The sequence below is a fragment of the Mytilus californianus genome, unplaced genomic scaffold (assembly GCF_021869535.1).
Source record: "Mytilus californianus isolate M0D057914Y unplaced genomic scaffold, xbMytCali1.0.p SCAF_9, whole genome shotgun sequence".
NCBI lineage: Eukaryota > Metazoa > Mollusca > Bivalvia > Mytilida > Mytilidae > Mytilus > Mytilus californianus.
In genome coordinates, this window is record NW_026262745.1 from 2,618,299 (window position 1) to 2,634,604 (window position 16,306).

General features: G+C 33.7%; 1 protein-coding gene across 1 annotated transcript in view; it reads right to left on the reverse strand.

Moving 5' to 3' along the window:
- Positions 1-13,180, reverse strand: part of LOC127714816 (protein jagged-1a-like) — a 45,280-nt gene extending 32,100 nt beyond the window's left edge. Inside the window, exon 1 of the mRNA XM_052220847.1 lies at positions 12,962-13,180. The gene's annotated coding sequence lies outside the window, so the exon portion shown is untranslated. The remainder of the gene's footprint in view (positions 1-12,961) is intronic.
- Positions 13,181-16,306: the final 3,126 nt, after the last annotated feature.

Genomic DNA, 16,306 nt, shown 5'->3' on the forward strand with positions numbered 1-16,306 from the left:
TCTGTATATCGAGAAAAATGATCGTGAAAGAATATAAGTAACGGTGATCAAGTATTGCGATTGAATCGTGAAAGATCTGGTATAGGATCGTGAAAGCAATCTTATCGAGAAAACAAATGCAACGTCACTAAAAAATCTAATTTAATCCATTATAATGACAAATAATGGTAAAAGAAAACTGTCTGTCAAAATGGTTCAACATTATAATCAGTTTCCGAGAAAAAATCAAGGCTTAAATGTACACCTTTTTTACAAAACTACAAAAGGAATAAAAAAGTTAACGAGACTTTTAACATGGTGCACATGACTTTCAAGAACTGGTGCGCACGACTTTTGAAACTCGTGCGAACCAGTTGGAAAGTCGTGAGCACTAGTTTGAAAGTCGTGTGCACCAGTTTGAAAGTCGTTGGCACCAGTTTTTTAAGTTCTGCGCACCAGTTTTAAATGGCGTGCGCACGAGATCGAAAATAAAATATGTATGTAAAATTAAATAATATAGTTTCTTTGGTGTAATCCTTACGAAAACAATAACGTACACATTAAGATATTTCCAGGGGAAGACCACCCCCTCCCCTTCTTTACGCTCCTGTAGGTCTTATAATTTTGGATGCCTATAGCATTGCCTCTTAAATGAAAACAATTCATTATGGATCTATATGCATACATATCACCAAAAAAAAAATGAAAGCATTAATTTACGTTCTTAGACGGTAATAACAATTCTTCTACCAGTTACAATTGGTAAAAGAAATGTTGTTTTCTGATAATGAAGTCTGGTCACGCCTTGTCTTTTACGATCAAAATAATGCGTTAAATGATCTTTCACGATCAATTTTGATTAAATATCAACAAAAATAAAATGATCTATTCAAGTAATAATATACTTTTATTTTACTAGACTATCTGACACAATAAAGACTAAGTTTCAAATAGATTCTCTATTTTACATTCATGTATACCATGTGAGTCTATCTCCCACCTTGCCATGTAGCATTGTCCCTTGGTGGCTTTTGCAGTTAAGTTAAATATCCAATACATTGCCACTTTATTTTAGGAACTTTTTCATGTTGGGGTGTACCTGAGAAGGAAGGAAAAACTGTTGAACGTATATTTATTTATATTTATATATGTGTGTAGTTCATGATGTTCAAACTGCCTTTTCTTTTCTTTGTATGTATACTAGACTATTGTTGTTTCTTTTTGTTATTGTCTTATTAATGTCTTATATTGTACAACGCTCCTTGTGAGCCCATTTAATGGAAATAAATCATCATCTTCTTCTTCTATATCAAGATATATATTGGAATGTGACCATTATATTGGAATGTGACCATTTTATTGGAATGTGACCATTATAGATACAAAACATGATTTTGAGATACAAAACATGATTTTGTTTTCTTAATGATTCTAACAGGTTTTCTTAAAAAGTACTGCATTTTTTTTTAACTTAGAGCACAGTATTATTAAGGGAGTTGAATCATTTTGAAAGACATATTTCTTTTTTTTTTTTTGTTCCACCTTTTGAAAAATACAGCAGATTTTGAAGTAGTATTACACTTAATTGCATACACGATCCGATCGCAATGCTTGACCACCGTAAGTTATTCTTTCACGATCATTTGTCTCGATATACCGAATGACACCCGTGTTATACCTTAAGCTGGGGTCACACATTCACGATGTTTAATGCCGTCCTTGATAGGACCATTCCCGATTAAAATTTGTCAAAAGTCTGATCAAGATCCTGTGAATCGTGGCTGGAAATTCAAACTTTAATTAAAATTTGTAAACACATTTATTTAATCACGACAACAATCAGATATTGTTCAGGAAGCGTACAAATTCAGCCGTTTCCAGCCGAATTTTGTCCCGAATATCCCGTTCTCAATCCGATTCTAATCCGATTTGTATCTTTTGCATCGCAAAAAACTAACGAATCTGTCCCGACAGCGTCCTAATTCTGCCGAATGCGATCCGACACAGACCAGACAGTGACCAGACAGTGACACGAAGCTGACGGAAAATATCCGTCAGAAAACCGTTTCACGTGATAGTCCCGTCCTATAAAAAAATTGCCATATTCGGGATGATCATGTACTGTTGGAACGTAATCCTATCACAGTCTGCAGGACCGCATTGCAAACGGCTTTGTCTGGACTCAGTCGTATCGTGTTCTGTAATTGTCGGGACTCTGACGTGCGTATTATTGCCGAAAAACGTATTAATAATGGGACTGTTGCGGAGCAAAGACGGTTCCGCGGCATTCGGCAGGATCTGGATGCAATCTGGACTCAATCGGCAAAAAAACAGCAATGACAAATTTCGCCAGATCATGCTCGTTCCACAAGGCACCGTCCAGAAAACAGAGAACATTGTTACGATTTTGATCATATACAGCAGAATATGTCACGACATAGTCACGATTGTAATCCGACTAAACAAAATCGGCTGAGTTTCCCCGAATGTTACGGGACGCGCCTAACTGTCGGGGTTGATTGGCCGACCTCTCCCGACCATTCCCGATCCGCAGGAATCTGTTACGAACGTAAACGACTGCGTTCAGACAATGATAGGACATTCCAGATCATTGAGGATAGTAATCCGACTTTTTCACTTTTCGTGTCTTAGCGCTGTCTGATCTCAAACGGGAGCCATAATCGGCACTGTGTGAACGACACATTATTGATTTAAATTTCAAATCTTAATAAAATAATAAACAATATACAACCAGAGCTGTTGAGAATTTAGTTTTGAAAGTGCTTACATAAAACTAAGACATTTTATGTATGTTATATATAATTTTATCTGTCATTTAACAACAGGTTTCCTCCTTATTGTGATTGTTAGTCTAGATTTTATAGTCTATTCAAATGTCACAGGTCACAGTCTAGAATTAAGGGTCTACTCAGATGTTACAGATCACAGTCTACTTCTAATGTTCTATTCAGATGTCACAGGTCACAGTCTAGATTTTATAGTCTATTCAGATGTCACAGGTCACAGTCTAGAATTAAGGGTATACTCAGATGTTACAGGTCACAGTCTACTTCTAATGGTCTACTCAAGTCTACCATTTAGAGTCTATTCAGATGTCACAGTCTAGAATTTATGGTCTACTCAGTTGTTATATGTCACAATCTAGCATTTAGGCTCTACTCAGATACTTTGATCAGTTGAATACTTACATTACATACTAGTACTCTGCAGATAAAAAATAATACAATATGTTTATAGTATATAGTTTGAATTATAACCTGACACTTAATAATAAAAATAATATTGTATATTCTTTTTGATTTTCTTCATAAAACTTTTTGTAAGACTTGTTAACTCCAGTGGATGGTTTTGAAAGAGTCCTCAGAAAATGACACAAAAAAGAATCTCACGGAATCCACGGTGGACTGGCCGACTTTGAAGAATAAGTTCAGTTCTACTAGTAGACCAGGGACTGCTAACCCGCATCCGCCCATATTTTGGGAGTGTTAGTGTCGCTCGATCTTTAATATATCTATTATATTGAATTCAACATTTTATATAAACGATAAAATTACATTCAAAAATATGCTGATTTTTTTTTTAATATGAAGGATAACTAAACATTTACTATTAGTTAAATAAAATGAAAACTCAAATATTATACAATCATGTATAAAAACAGCTTTATCGTTGCATTCACCATTCTGTCAACTGTCAACGTCATCTTCTGTATGATATAACGAGCAAAAACTCGTGTGAACACTAAGCCAGATCTAGATGATCCACGGTGCTGACATAACTTAATTCATTCAAAATCAGAAATCAAACCTCGTCAATGATGTAAGATATTATGCCCACGGAAATCATAAAATACGTGTTTTATAAGACGACTGTGCATGCATATCAAGGTCGTAATATTTGGACGTATGCAATTTTCATTGAAGAATAAGATAAGTATTTAACTTTTGTTAATAAACGATTCCACGTATCTTCCGTGTTAATACTACGATTAAGCCACAAGGATCGAAAATAAGTATGTACAAACATGACTGAATCGTAGAACACTTCACATCGGTACATGTACAGACCACTATTAACACGATCAAAAGACATGATGGGAATGAAAAGTGACAAAACAACAGCAAGAAGATTCTCGTCACGTAATTCTCGTACGGAAAGTTACACAGTCAACTCAATTCGGCAACACCAACCTAATGATTTATAAATAATTTAACATCGGTCCGTTTCAAGACTTATCCAAACCTTTAGGAATTTTTGTTTTTTCAACTTTGATTTGGCCCTCCAACGCTTTTGATTCGAGCGCCACTGGCGAGTCTGATTTAGACAAAACACGCGTCTTGAAGCCGGTATGTTTGGTGACTTTTTTACTGATGGACTTCTCGGTAATATTTCTTAATACAATATTAGGCAAGTGTTATTTATGAAAACGCAAATACTTTAACATATTAAAACCAGTGGCGTTTTTAAGTGTTTGCTCGAATCTCGACTAAGCCCTGGTAGGGGGTTTCAAGAAGCAAAACCCAAGGAAGCTCACTCGATATCGAGAAAGAAAAACAATTCCTGTCATTTATAACTCACAAAATGCAACGTATTTTTAAGGCTAATTTGTTTATTTGTTTAATCTATATCTATTAAGCTGATTTAGCACACTATATAAATAAATGGTAATTGATTTCAGAGTAAAAAGTCCAAAACAAGTTGCTGTAAAATATTTTTTCAAAAAAGGAGATGTTGGGTAAAACAATCAATCTACCAAAGACCATAAACTTACGTAAGATAGTAACAAGCAAGTCTTCATTTTTATGTTGTCGTTCTATTCATTGTTTTGACTTTATCTAATTTTCTCCCCTTTTTATAGGCAAATATCGCTAATGGACACACGAAATGATTAATTTTCATAGGTGGTCAGGTGTAATATTAGAAATGCAAACCACATATCGTATCAGTTTCCACATATAAATAGTAAATAAAACTTCAGTCAAAACTAGAAAACTGACATGTCAGCAAGGGCCCCACTTGCACAATTAAATGGTGTGCAACCGTTAATTTTGACACAGACTCATTTGGTAATAGCATCTGATACCTTTTTCATTAAAATCCGAGCGAAAAATAAGATTATAATAAATTTATATATAATATGTTGTGTACAAATTGTAATTTCGTACAAATTATAATTTGTACAATATTTTTGTACAAGTTATCAGTATTTTGTGAATCTCTTTACATAATTAGATAAAATAAGCATAGTGTGTTTGGGTAAGCTTATCACTGTTTTATTTCCAAAACTTCATTCTACAGTCTTGCACATAGTACTGACACAAAGTTTATATAAAAATACTAAACTATATTTTGTGGATATAAAAAGATAAAGATATAATCTACATTAATAGATGTCCTTATTTGTAGTTTTATGACATAGAGGACAGTACTTTATGTTAGGTTGAAGAATATAAAACTGTTCTTGTGCACGAAAGTCAGTGTCAGTGACAGAGTAAGAACTGCATATTGCGTTGAAGAGGACACATAATAGTCTTGTCCAGTCAGGAAATTAGAGTAAGGTAGATTGAAAAGTATCTAAAACATTTTGAAAGTATTCTGTTTCTAAAACTTGTTTCAGACATGTCTATTTAAACTGTATGACATTGATTTATGTAACATCAACGTTTTCTGACAAATTTAACAGAAGCAATAACATAAAGTACTGGAGAAGTCATTTTCTATCATATCTTAAGAAATGTATGATAAATCAATCAAATTTTGTTTTCTTTGGTGAATTATGAAATCGTATAAACAAACGCAGATATGCTTATCTTTCTATGTGTTTGTTTTCCATGTGAATTGCAAGTCATGGACATTGGTAAACATTAAAGTTCTAAGATTTCAGAACCCTAATTTAAAGAGTATAATCAGTATAACTGGTTACATAGAGACATTATTACATCAGAACGACTTGAAAAATTTTACAGGATAATGTGATTGAAATTCCTTTCTTTACACAGAAAAATCACACAAATCCTTGACTTCCAATTCGCACGTTTAAGTATTTGGATTTTAAGGATAACAATCTAATAGTAAAGTAAGATCTGGGATTTCGCTATGCTCATAACTTGGACGAGTAAGCGAATCGACGATAGAACCGATTTTTTTTCAGATTTAAGGGATCGTAACTATTTTATTCTAGAGAGGCTTGGTTTTTGGAAGACTTAAAGGGAAAGACAACATTTACTTCACTTTGATATGGACATATTTATTTTCAACGAGTTCTGATTTAGAGTATATATTCGTTGGTTTTTTAAGGCTTCAAAAAATCCAGAATCGTTCATCTATCACACAATGCAATTTTACCATGAAGGACTTAGGTCTGCCTATGAATTACCGTGTTTTACCCATGAAAGACATCAGTCTACCCATAACGGACCGTGGTCATCCGTGATCTGCAACTACTCAATATATACAACTTTATATATCATACATCAACTTTACATACATACGTAACCTTTGCATGTCAGTTTTGTTTTTGGTGTTGTTTTGTTTAAGTCTCATTGACGTGTTCCCTCATCTTTCTCTCGGTATCTGCAAGGACTGTTTGCTACGGTTGAGAAAACTGTCATTTCAGTGGCATGTAAGGTCCATGAGTATATAATTAAGTCAGAAGTAGGTCAACTATAGCAAACCTATCGGGACAGTTGTAATCACTGACTAACATTATGCTATGTTCAAGTTAGATATTTACAGTTATAGTAATCAACATTTACCACCTGTCTTTGGACAAGTTATATAAAAATAAGTTGATGTGGTATGATTGCCAATGACACAACTATCCAACAAAATTCAAATGAAGTGGATGTAAGCAATTATAGGCAACCGTACGGCCTTCAACAGTGAGAAAAAAAACCATATCGTATAGTCGGCTATAAAAGATCCCGACATGTAAAATATGAAACAATTCAATTCAGAAAACTAAAGGCCTAATTTATAACAAAACAATTTGGTAAAAACAAATATGACAGACATGAACCAATGACAACCACTGAACTACAGGCTCCTAACTTGTGACAGGCACGTACAGAATGTGGCGGGGTTAAACTAGTTTGCTGGCGCCAAACGCTCCCCCTAACCTGGGACAGGGGTGTAACAGTACAACATCAGAACAAACTAGCTCTTTGGTCGGGTTGTTATCTCTTTGAAACATTCCCCGTTTCCATTTTCAATTTCATTTTATAAAAATCAGTTGAAAAGTGCTTAATTAACTCATCAGATCGATACAAAGCAGAAAACATCTAACGAAAACACAGATCGGACGTGGCTGTGCATTTTTACATCCCACAACAAAAAAGACACCAAGTAAAGATATGAGAGTACTCGCAGTTACTGTCAGCTAGTTCAAAGCCAATAACAACTATAAAAAAATCATGTATCTAAGACTGGTTAGTGTGCTGTGACGAAAAAACGCAAACATTAGAATATTCGTTTCAAATTAGCACGGTTGTTTCAGAATTATTTTTAAAAATGTTTAAGTGCCAGGTGCCAAATAATGTGTAAGGTCCGAGTCAGGCGATCATTTATTTCATATATGATATATTTTATAGGATATATTTTATAGGATATATTATATATGATATATTTTATATAATACATTTTATAGGATATATTATATATGATATATTTTATATAATACATTTTATATGATATATTTTAGATGGTTAGGCTTGTTGTGGGATATGAACAAATTACGATGCTATAAATACACACTTTACTTGTATTCTCTAAATTATACTTGAATTATTTAACTGTTTTTGTAAAGAGCATATATTAACTCTACAGCCAAGCTTATACTATTTATATGCCTCATTTTCTCAATCCCAATGGCTTTCTGGTTGTTTTTTTTTTTGTTTATTTTTACATTGCTTTGTATCTTCTGAATAGGTTTATGAGGTTTGATCATCTTATACTTTATAAATGACTTGTGTTATTAATATAGAAAGGGGGAAGTTAATTATCAGAACTGTTATAATTTTTCGCGTTATATGTTTTTCTATATTTGTTGCATTATGAAGCCGTTCTTTCTGGCGCCAGTGTTTTTCTTCTTCTTTTTAAGCATTGTTTTGTTTTATTGACGTTTTAAAATTGCATCTGTAGATATTTGAGTGTTGGCAGGGTCTGTCATAAATATCATAGAAATATAAAGTTGTTATGTGAATATAAACAACCTGCTTTTAACTTTATGTACGCATTAATTTTAGGCCAGTGTCAATAATTCATTTTGAAAGGAGGTTTTCTTGTCACGTCTTAAAAGTGCATTGATAAAAACAAACTTGTTTTCAAAACGTATTAAGCCTAGATTATACATGTTATTTGTAATTCCTTATTTTCGAGAGAAAAGAGTATATATAATATGACAGATACAACACAATAGGACTGAATCCTACGACTTATATGTTCGCTTACAATACAATAGGACTGAGACCTACGACTTATATGTTCGCTTACAATACAATAGGACTGACACCTACGACTTATATGTTCGCTTACAATACAATAGGACTAAGACCTACGACTTATATGTTCGCTTACAATACAATAGGACTGAGACCTACGACTTATATGTTCGCTTACAATACAATAGGACTGACACCTACGACTTATATGTGCGCTTACAATACAATAGGACTGAGACCTACGACTTATATGTTCGCTTACAATACAATAGGACTGACACCTACGACTTATATGTTCGCTTACAATACAATAGGACTGAGACCTACGACTTATATGTTCGCTTACGGGTCCTTTTAAGAATTTATATGGAGTTGTCTACTGTCTCGACATTGTAAAATTTTACAGAGCTGTATACGTTGTGGTTTATGGTAAATTGTGGATGAAATTGATAAAATAAACTTAATGAAAACTATTCAAACAATGTGAATCATTTGTTTTTAAATGAAAGAAATAAGACATGCAAGATAACTTTAATTAAAAACATGTAGAATATATCATGTCATTACGTTAGGTTTCTGATACTATCACATCAGTGTTGGCTGATTTATTGCAATATGGTAACCCTAATTTCTCCTATTCACAGTGAAATCCATGCTTAATATAGGAGCGTCCATTGGAATTTCCTTGAATTATAAATACGCCGATACGTTCGATCGGAATGGGGACGACACTTTAATTCTGATTAGAGGAGAGTGTCGCGCTCTGTGCACATTAAAGAACCTTGCGATTATGTTTAAAGATAATGGGTTCATATCCCTTTATATCGATCAAATCACATTGCAGAACCTGCCTATTGGATTTATTGTTGATGTCTCCTTTCCTCAATATGAATGAAATATTTGGCACTGGTTGTTAAGCAAACAACAATCAATTAATCATTATTTTTTTTTACGATTGCAACAGACCTAACTAAGTGTGTATTTAGAAATTATTCATTCCGCGCTAATTAGTGAGGACTGGGTTTTATGTTAGATCTTAAAATTTGTGCAAACCTCTATATACATTTGTAAATTGTTAATATGAATCATTACTTCTGTTTGCTGTTTAAAATGAAGTCTAAAACTTTTTTCTAAAGTATGCAAGATATCAAATGAAACATTAATACATTTTTTTGCAAACCTGAATGTTCTCGAATTATGAATCAATGAGCATTTAATGGGTTAACGGATGATCATATCGTTAATTATGATTTATCTGTGGTTTAATATGAGAAGACTCCCCCACGAAACACCTCCATGGTAGCGTGGAAAGGGTTACCGTAGTTTGATTGTCGTCATGGTCAAACCAAATTCCTCGGTATTTCCTGTAGGCGTTGACCTTCGATCCTTACATACTCGACACAGCACGTCGTTCTTGGGCAAAGAGGGATATGACAACAATATGCTATCGTCCTGAATACGCTTGTGATATTTTCGGCTCGACGTTAGGTACCCATCAATCAATATATAGCCCGTTTACGATAGTCGCTCCGATCATTTGCTAACTTGATCTATACCAATATTTTATAAAGTTTATGAGTCTAAGTCACTACCATTTTACTAGACGTGTTACGAAAAAGTATATTCTCGACGCTGAGGTTGACAAATTAGACTTTAAATGTGGGAACTGTGTCAAAACATTGATTATCGGTTAAAACAGGTAAAATTCAAGTTGCGTGATGTTAACCATGTATCCTACACACTTCTTTTGCTCATTTGAAATTATATTAATTTAGAAAGATTATTTTCTTATATCATTGCTTATGATTATAGGACGGGAAAGGTGTACGCGTGTGCGGGGGATGGGGGTTGATGGTAATTCAAGTATGAACATTTAGATTGAACAAAAAATCAAATAATAAGCCAGTTTGATTTTTTTATATTAATTACTGTTCTTCGAGCATAATTATTAATCTGACACTCCACTCGTAACCTCGTCCTGAAAATGCATGAAATATTTGTCACTGGACGAACAACAAACAAAACCAATCGATATCTACTAAACCCGCACAAAGCTCCACAGTCTGGTTGATTTGAGTTTGAAAGTTTTTAAGCGGCTAATAGCGTGTTCAACATATACCCGAAATCCCGAACGATAATCGCAAGAATAGTTCACTTTTTTTACATTATATTCTTTCTGCTCTTGGTCTACATGTAGCTCTAAGTTTACGACGCCTGTATATGGTAACGAGAGGAGAACGATCTGCGGTATAATTTATAACCACCAACGACAAAATCCTGTGGGAAATCTGGTCAATTGAAGGCAGTAAATTAAACTGTTGAGAATCATCCTGTTGTCCTATGAAACTACTGCGTCGAGTTTTACAAAAATATTGTACATGATTCCTATACATTGTCCACAAAAACATGCGTATGTATGCAATGCCAGTGTCTGAAATAAAATTGTGCCCGAGGCCTGTAAATGGCATGACAATTGCTGTCAATTGCCACGTAGTTGTCACATTTTTTCTACGGTCGACTAAGAAGTATTTATGGTATAGATTTCACACAGAATTGGTATCTAAGCATGTACTTTGTGCACTTGAAGCATGAACAGAAACCTCAAAGAGAAATATGCTGAAAAATGTACCGGTATTTAGGATGTCAAACAGGCAAACAGTCACATTTGACATAGAACCCTTACAAGAGGAATTACAATTTCAGTTTAAACTTGTTTTTCCTAAGACTTAGTTAAAGTTAAAGTTAAAGAAATAAACAAAGAAAGAAACAACATGCCTTAGACTTTTGGACTGTTGGAAAGGCTGGTCAAACGGGTAAGACAATTTCAGACCTACAATTCGACATGTTAAAAAACTATGCATGAATATGTATAGGATGTCTTTTTCTAAAAATTCTCATTTCGCTGGGTCGAACCAGTAACATTTTACATGAAAATAGTATAAGGGAAATTAAGCTTTTCCATTAAAAGATTATTATATCATAAAATCATTCCCAAGGTCTAATAAGGGCAAGCGAGGCTATAGAGGTGTCATGTTGGTCATATGCATGATATGTACGACTGCCAAAAATTCACGAAGGTTCAAACTCCGAAAAAAATGCAAACTATATCAAAAATGAACCCATAAAAGGAATTGCCGATTTTCTATGTATAAAAATACCGCGGCATTGTACAAAGTCTAGAAGCTCCTATGTTAGAAGTTTATTACTCAAAAAGGGTACTCTCTTCTCCCGCTCGCCTGCACGTCCGCCAGCTGGACTTTCATCATATTATATAATAAGTCGGTTCTGCATTGTTTGCAACATGTCCAAAAGTTCTGACCTTGGGTAAATACCACTTTAAGTTAAATGGTCCGTCGCTGCTGATTTCGAAAACTCAAAAAATTAAAAACAGCAAGTAAATATTGATTTAATTTATAAGGGTTGGTGGGGGCGGGGGAAGGGGTTGTTTCTCTCATCTATGACTTCTTTTCTCGGCTTTCCTTCTCTCTTTTCTTCTGGATTTTATATCCTTTCTGCAATACTCTTGCCTATTGTCTGTGTTCCAAAAGAAAGAAATATTTTGGGATTCATCATTTGTAAACCTCAAGGAATTATTGTTATGGCCGTGACTTATTGTTCCAATATAAATATTTATAATGAAATGTCCATGATAAAGAGATCAAAGGGACGTCTGTTATAAGGAACAAATATACGTGGACATCAATATCATGCAGTTTAAACACAAGATTTAATTGGTACACAGTTAATATAAATCTTTAAATCACTTTTGTGGTTTGATACGATACCCGCATTTAAAGTCTAATGTGTCAACCTCAGCGTCGAGTATATACCATTTCGTAACATCTCTACTCACAATACAGTCTAATCAATCCATATACAAATGTAAAAAAATATAAAAACAAACAGTTCAAGAAATTGTAAATCTGAAAATTCTTAAAGTACAGAATAAACTCACCGAATTATTCATGCTTTCCCCCATAGTGGAACGTTCGCGTCAATTAAAACGCCATGTATTTAAAACTAAGTTCTATACTGATAACTTAATGTAGTGTAATTTATATGACCAACGTACACGCGACCTCAAAAACCAAATATCCGGCCACGAAAATGTCAAAATGTTAATTCTTTATGACATTAAATCATGATTAAACGCCATTATCCTAATTTTGAAAGAAGCATTTAAACATAATATTGTAAAACAAAACTACTGGCAAAATGATTGAAATGTGTCAAATTAGATAAAATGTTTCTTAATCGCAAATTTAATCGATGATTCAAACAGAACGATTAATTAAGAACACATGTACTTGTATAAATTGTTTATAAAGACGTCTTCCTTTTTGGGTGAGACAAAAGTTAGAAATTGATTAGTAAATGCATTGTTTACATATGAACATGCAGTCTTAATTGATCAGGTGATATCTTGTTTATATAGGCCTAAACTATAAAGACTTTTGAAATGTCAAGAACTTAGTTTTCTTTCTATTTTTTCTTATTCTTCACTAGTGATTGCAAATTCTTACCTGATTATATCAACGATTTCTGGCTACTTGTTTCCTTTGACAAGGCAGATAAATTTGGATTTATTTGTCAAAAAATAAACCGCTCAAGTCAATGCACGTGCACACACTTCAGTAATCTCATTAATTAAAATCACATTTATATCAACATAATCGAAGGATGGATTTTTTTTATATACCAATTGATGTTACTATCCGTATATTATTAAGTGGACTACCGCTCGGTCGTATGCCACACAATATGAAGTCGCTTATCAACAACCATCAATTAATGTAAAATAATATGTAAAGCTTATTTAGTCTTTTATCTTTCTTGTCCCTTGTCTGTGAGAAAATCTCTCTGTATAGTATGACACTACCAAAAATAAAGACGAATCAAAGATACTTGATATTTCAATTGTTTTTTAAATACTTTGTTTTTGTTTATTTAGAGGAATATAAACCAAGATATAAAAGATGGGTAAGATACCAGTTAATTACAGAGATTTGAAGATTCAATATTACTCTTCAGAAATAGTTTGCATGTATAATTCTGACATTTTATTTTGTCATCAGAAAAAAATTCATTACAATATAAACATGTAAATTGTTTATAACATGAGACAAAACTGAATACGACCATAGTTTAAAGCATCGTTTCAGTAATTACAATGTGTTCTGAAATTTAAAATAAATAAGTTTCATTATTGTCAATATACATAAGGTTGCATCCTATATCAAAATTTTGTTGTTCTCTGTACATTTTATGTTTTTCCAGTAATAGTTATCCAATGAGGACGCGATGTGTCAGTTTTAGATCAGTCCGACGGCCGGAGGCCAGAGGGTGATCTTACACTGACACACCAAGTTCGAGTGGGATAACTATTTTACATCCCAGCTCTTCTATACTATATAAAAAAACATTTACGCTTCATAACATCTAGTTCAGAATTCCATAGAATAATTATAATATACTTTATATACTACTATATAATATAACCCTTTATGAGCCGCCGGATACAATGTTTGAATATGTTAAATTAACAGTAAGTTTGTTCCCAGTCGTTCTGGTGTAGAGGTTTGAATCGTGGCTTCACATGCTGAAGGTCTTGAGTTCGATTCCCCGCATACACACTGGAAATTTAGTGGATTTTTTCTACATAAATTTTGAAAGTTCGTCTTTATTCCGCATAAATATTTCTAATTTTTATTTTGTGTTCGACATTCCCGCCAAAATGTTACAGAACAAAAGAAAGCATGCAGAACAAAGAAACTCAACGTAGGGTGATCTGGTAGGGGTGATTCTGATTCGGATCACCCCTGTTAGAACAAAGGAGTTGGGATGTAACTGATCGAGATCAAGAGACAACTTTAACCCCGTCACGTGATGTGAATATTCCTTAGTAATTATCAGAGACATATAATACTATATATGTCTCTGTAATTATATATTATTCACCAAGTTGAATATCATATAATATTTGATCCAGTGTGATGAAGACTAAGTCTTGTTATTACTTGTGTATTCTTTTATATTAGAATAATGTGAGTTAATTTGCAGTCTTTTTAAGTATGCACCGTTGTTTTATCAATTATACATCAATACCAACGTTGCATATATACTGAAAACATATTTGTAAAGAATTATTTTATTGCATAAATATCTTTTTAAAAATGGTAATTCCGAGACAAAAATTCTTAGACACATTTATTGCCACCAATCCTCCAAAAATATGATAATCATTAAAGTATGCACTTTTTGATTTTCACAAACCTTAGTAAATCTTATTTTTTTTGGGCTGTTTTCAGTATTTACAAAACTCTTAATAATTTAAAAGATCATACATATAAAAGTCATGCAGATGTTTTATAAATAAATATCACTGTGTTATGTTCGGCACATACAATTATTAATTTCCAGGTGTGTAAAATTTTCATAGTGCCCTTGTTATCTTGACAATCTCATTAATTCTCATGGTTTAAAATAAATAAGCTTGGTCGTATGCATGCACATGTGGTGAGGTTAAACTATTATTTAGCCATCTGCATGGTCGAAGTCAAATGGGAGCTTTTAATTGCTATCACTAAGTGGCCGTTGTCCCGGCAGACTTTTCAAAGGCCTTCCCAACTACGGTAGTAGGGATCATTGTTGTGTTTTCCGATATGAATGTCTGTTCGCCCGTTAGTCCGTCCAGCACCCGGTTAAACCGGTTGCAGTTTAATGCAGTTTATCATGAAATTGTGGCCGCATCTACTTGAAACTAAGTACACATATTCATTTTAAAAATTTACACACTTTGTCTCGAGGTTATTGATGTGTAAACCGAGTCACTCACTCGCAAGACAGACTTGAAAACAAAATAAAATAAGGAGATGTGGTACAATGAATAGTCAAATAATATATAAATGATATATTATAAAATCTGCAAAAGGACTTTTGATCACAACATTCATGCGAGACATAACCAATATCTTTGATACACGACCTGACAAAAAATAATATAATAACAACGTCATTAACATACAAACTGATGTCATTGTGATAGACTTCGCCAGAAATTTGACAAAATCCCTCACAAAAGAGTACTGCATTAAAATACTATGGGATAGACAATAATACCTTAAATTGGATACGTGATTTTTTTTAAAAACCGTATACACAGATAATCCTACTATATGCAGAACAATTTAAGACAATAGAGATAACATCTGAATGCCACTATGCATTGCATGTCCTTGGCCAAAGTCCCTTTCTTATCTACATGAACGATTTCATAGAATATCTACAGCACACTCACTCTAAAGCTATCTGTCGAGGACTGCATCATCTATAGAAGCATCAAAAACAAAGATGATGCCTCCAAACTATAACAGGACTAAAATTCAACTTCATAATGGGGACAAGACTGGTTTATCATCTCATTCCATCTAGGTAAATGCTCATCATCAGAATCATAAAAAAAAACAGTCAACTATGATTACATCCTTCATGATCCTTCATGGGCATACACTCCAAATTGAAAAAGCAACACAATATTTTAGGCGTAACAATACAATATTCTTGAATAGAATAATCATATAGCCATGATAAAAAAACCATACTATCAGCTATCTCTCAATGTATGCTTGAACCGTGACCTACAGTGGTGACCCAGTGGCGGATCCAAAACTTTTCATAAGGGGGGCCCGCTGACTGACCTAAGGGGGGGGGGGGGGGGGTCCAGTCATGCTTCAGTGATTCCCTATATAATCAACCAAATTTTTCCCACAAAAGGGGGGGCCCGGGCCCCCCAGGGCCCCCCTGGATCCGCCTATGTAGTCTACACTACAAAGTGAGACTAGACTCGTGGTATTCAAGATAGAAAAATG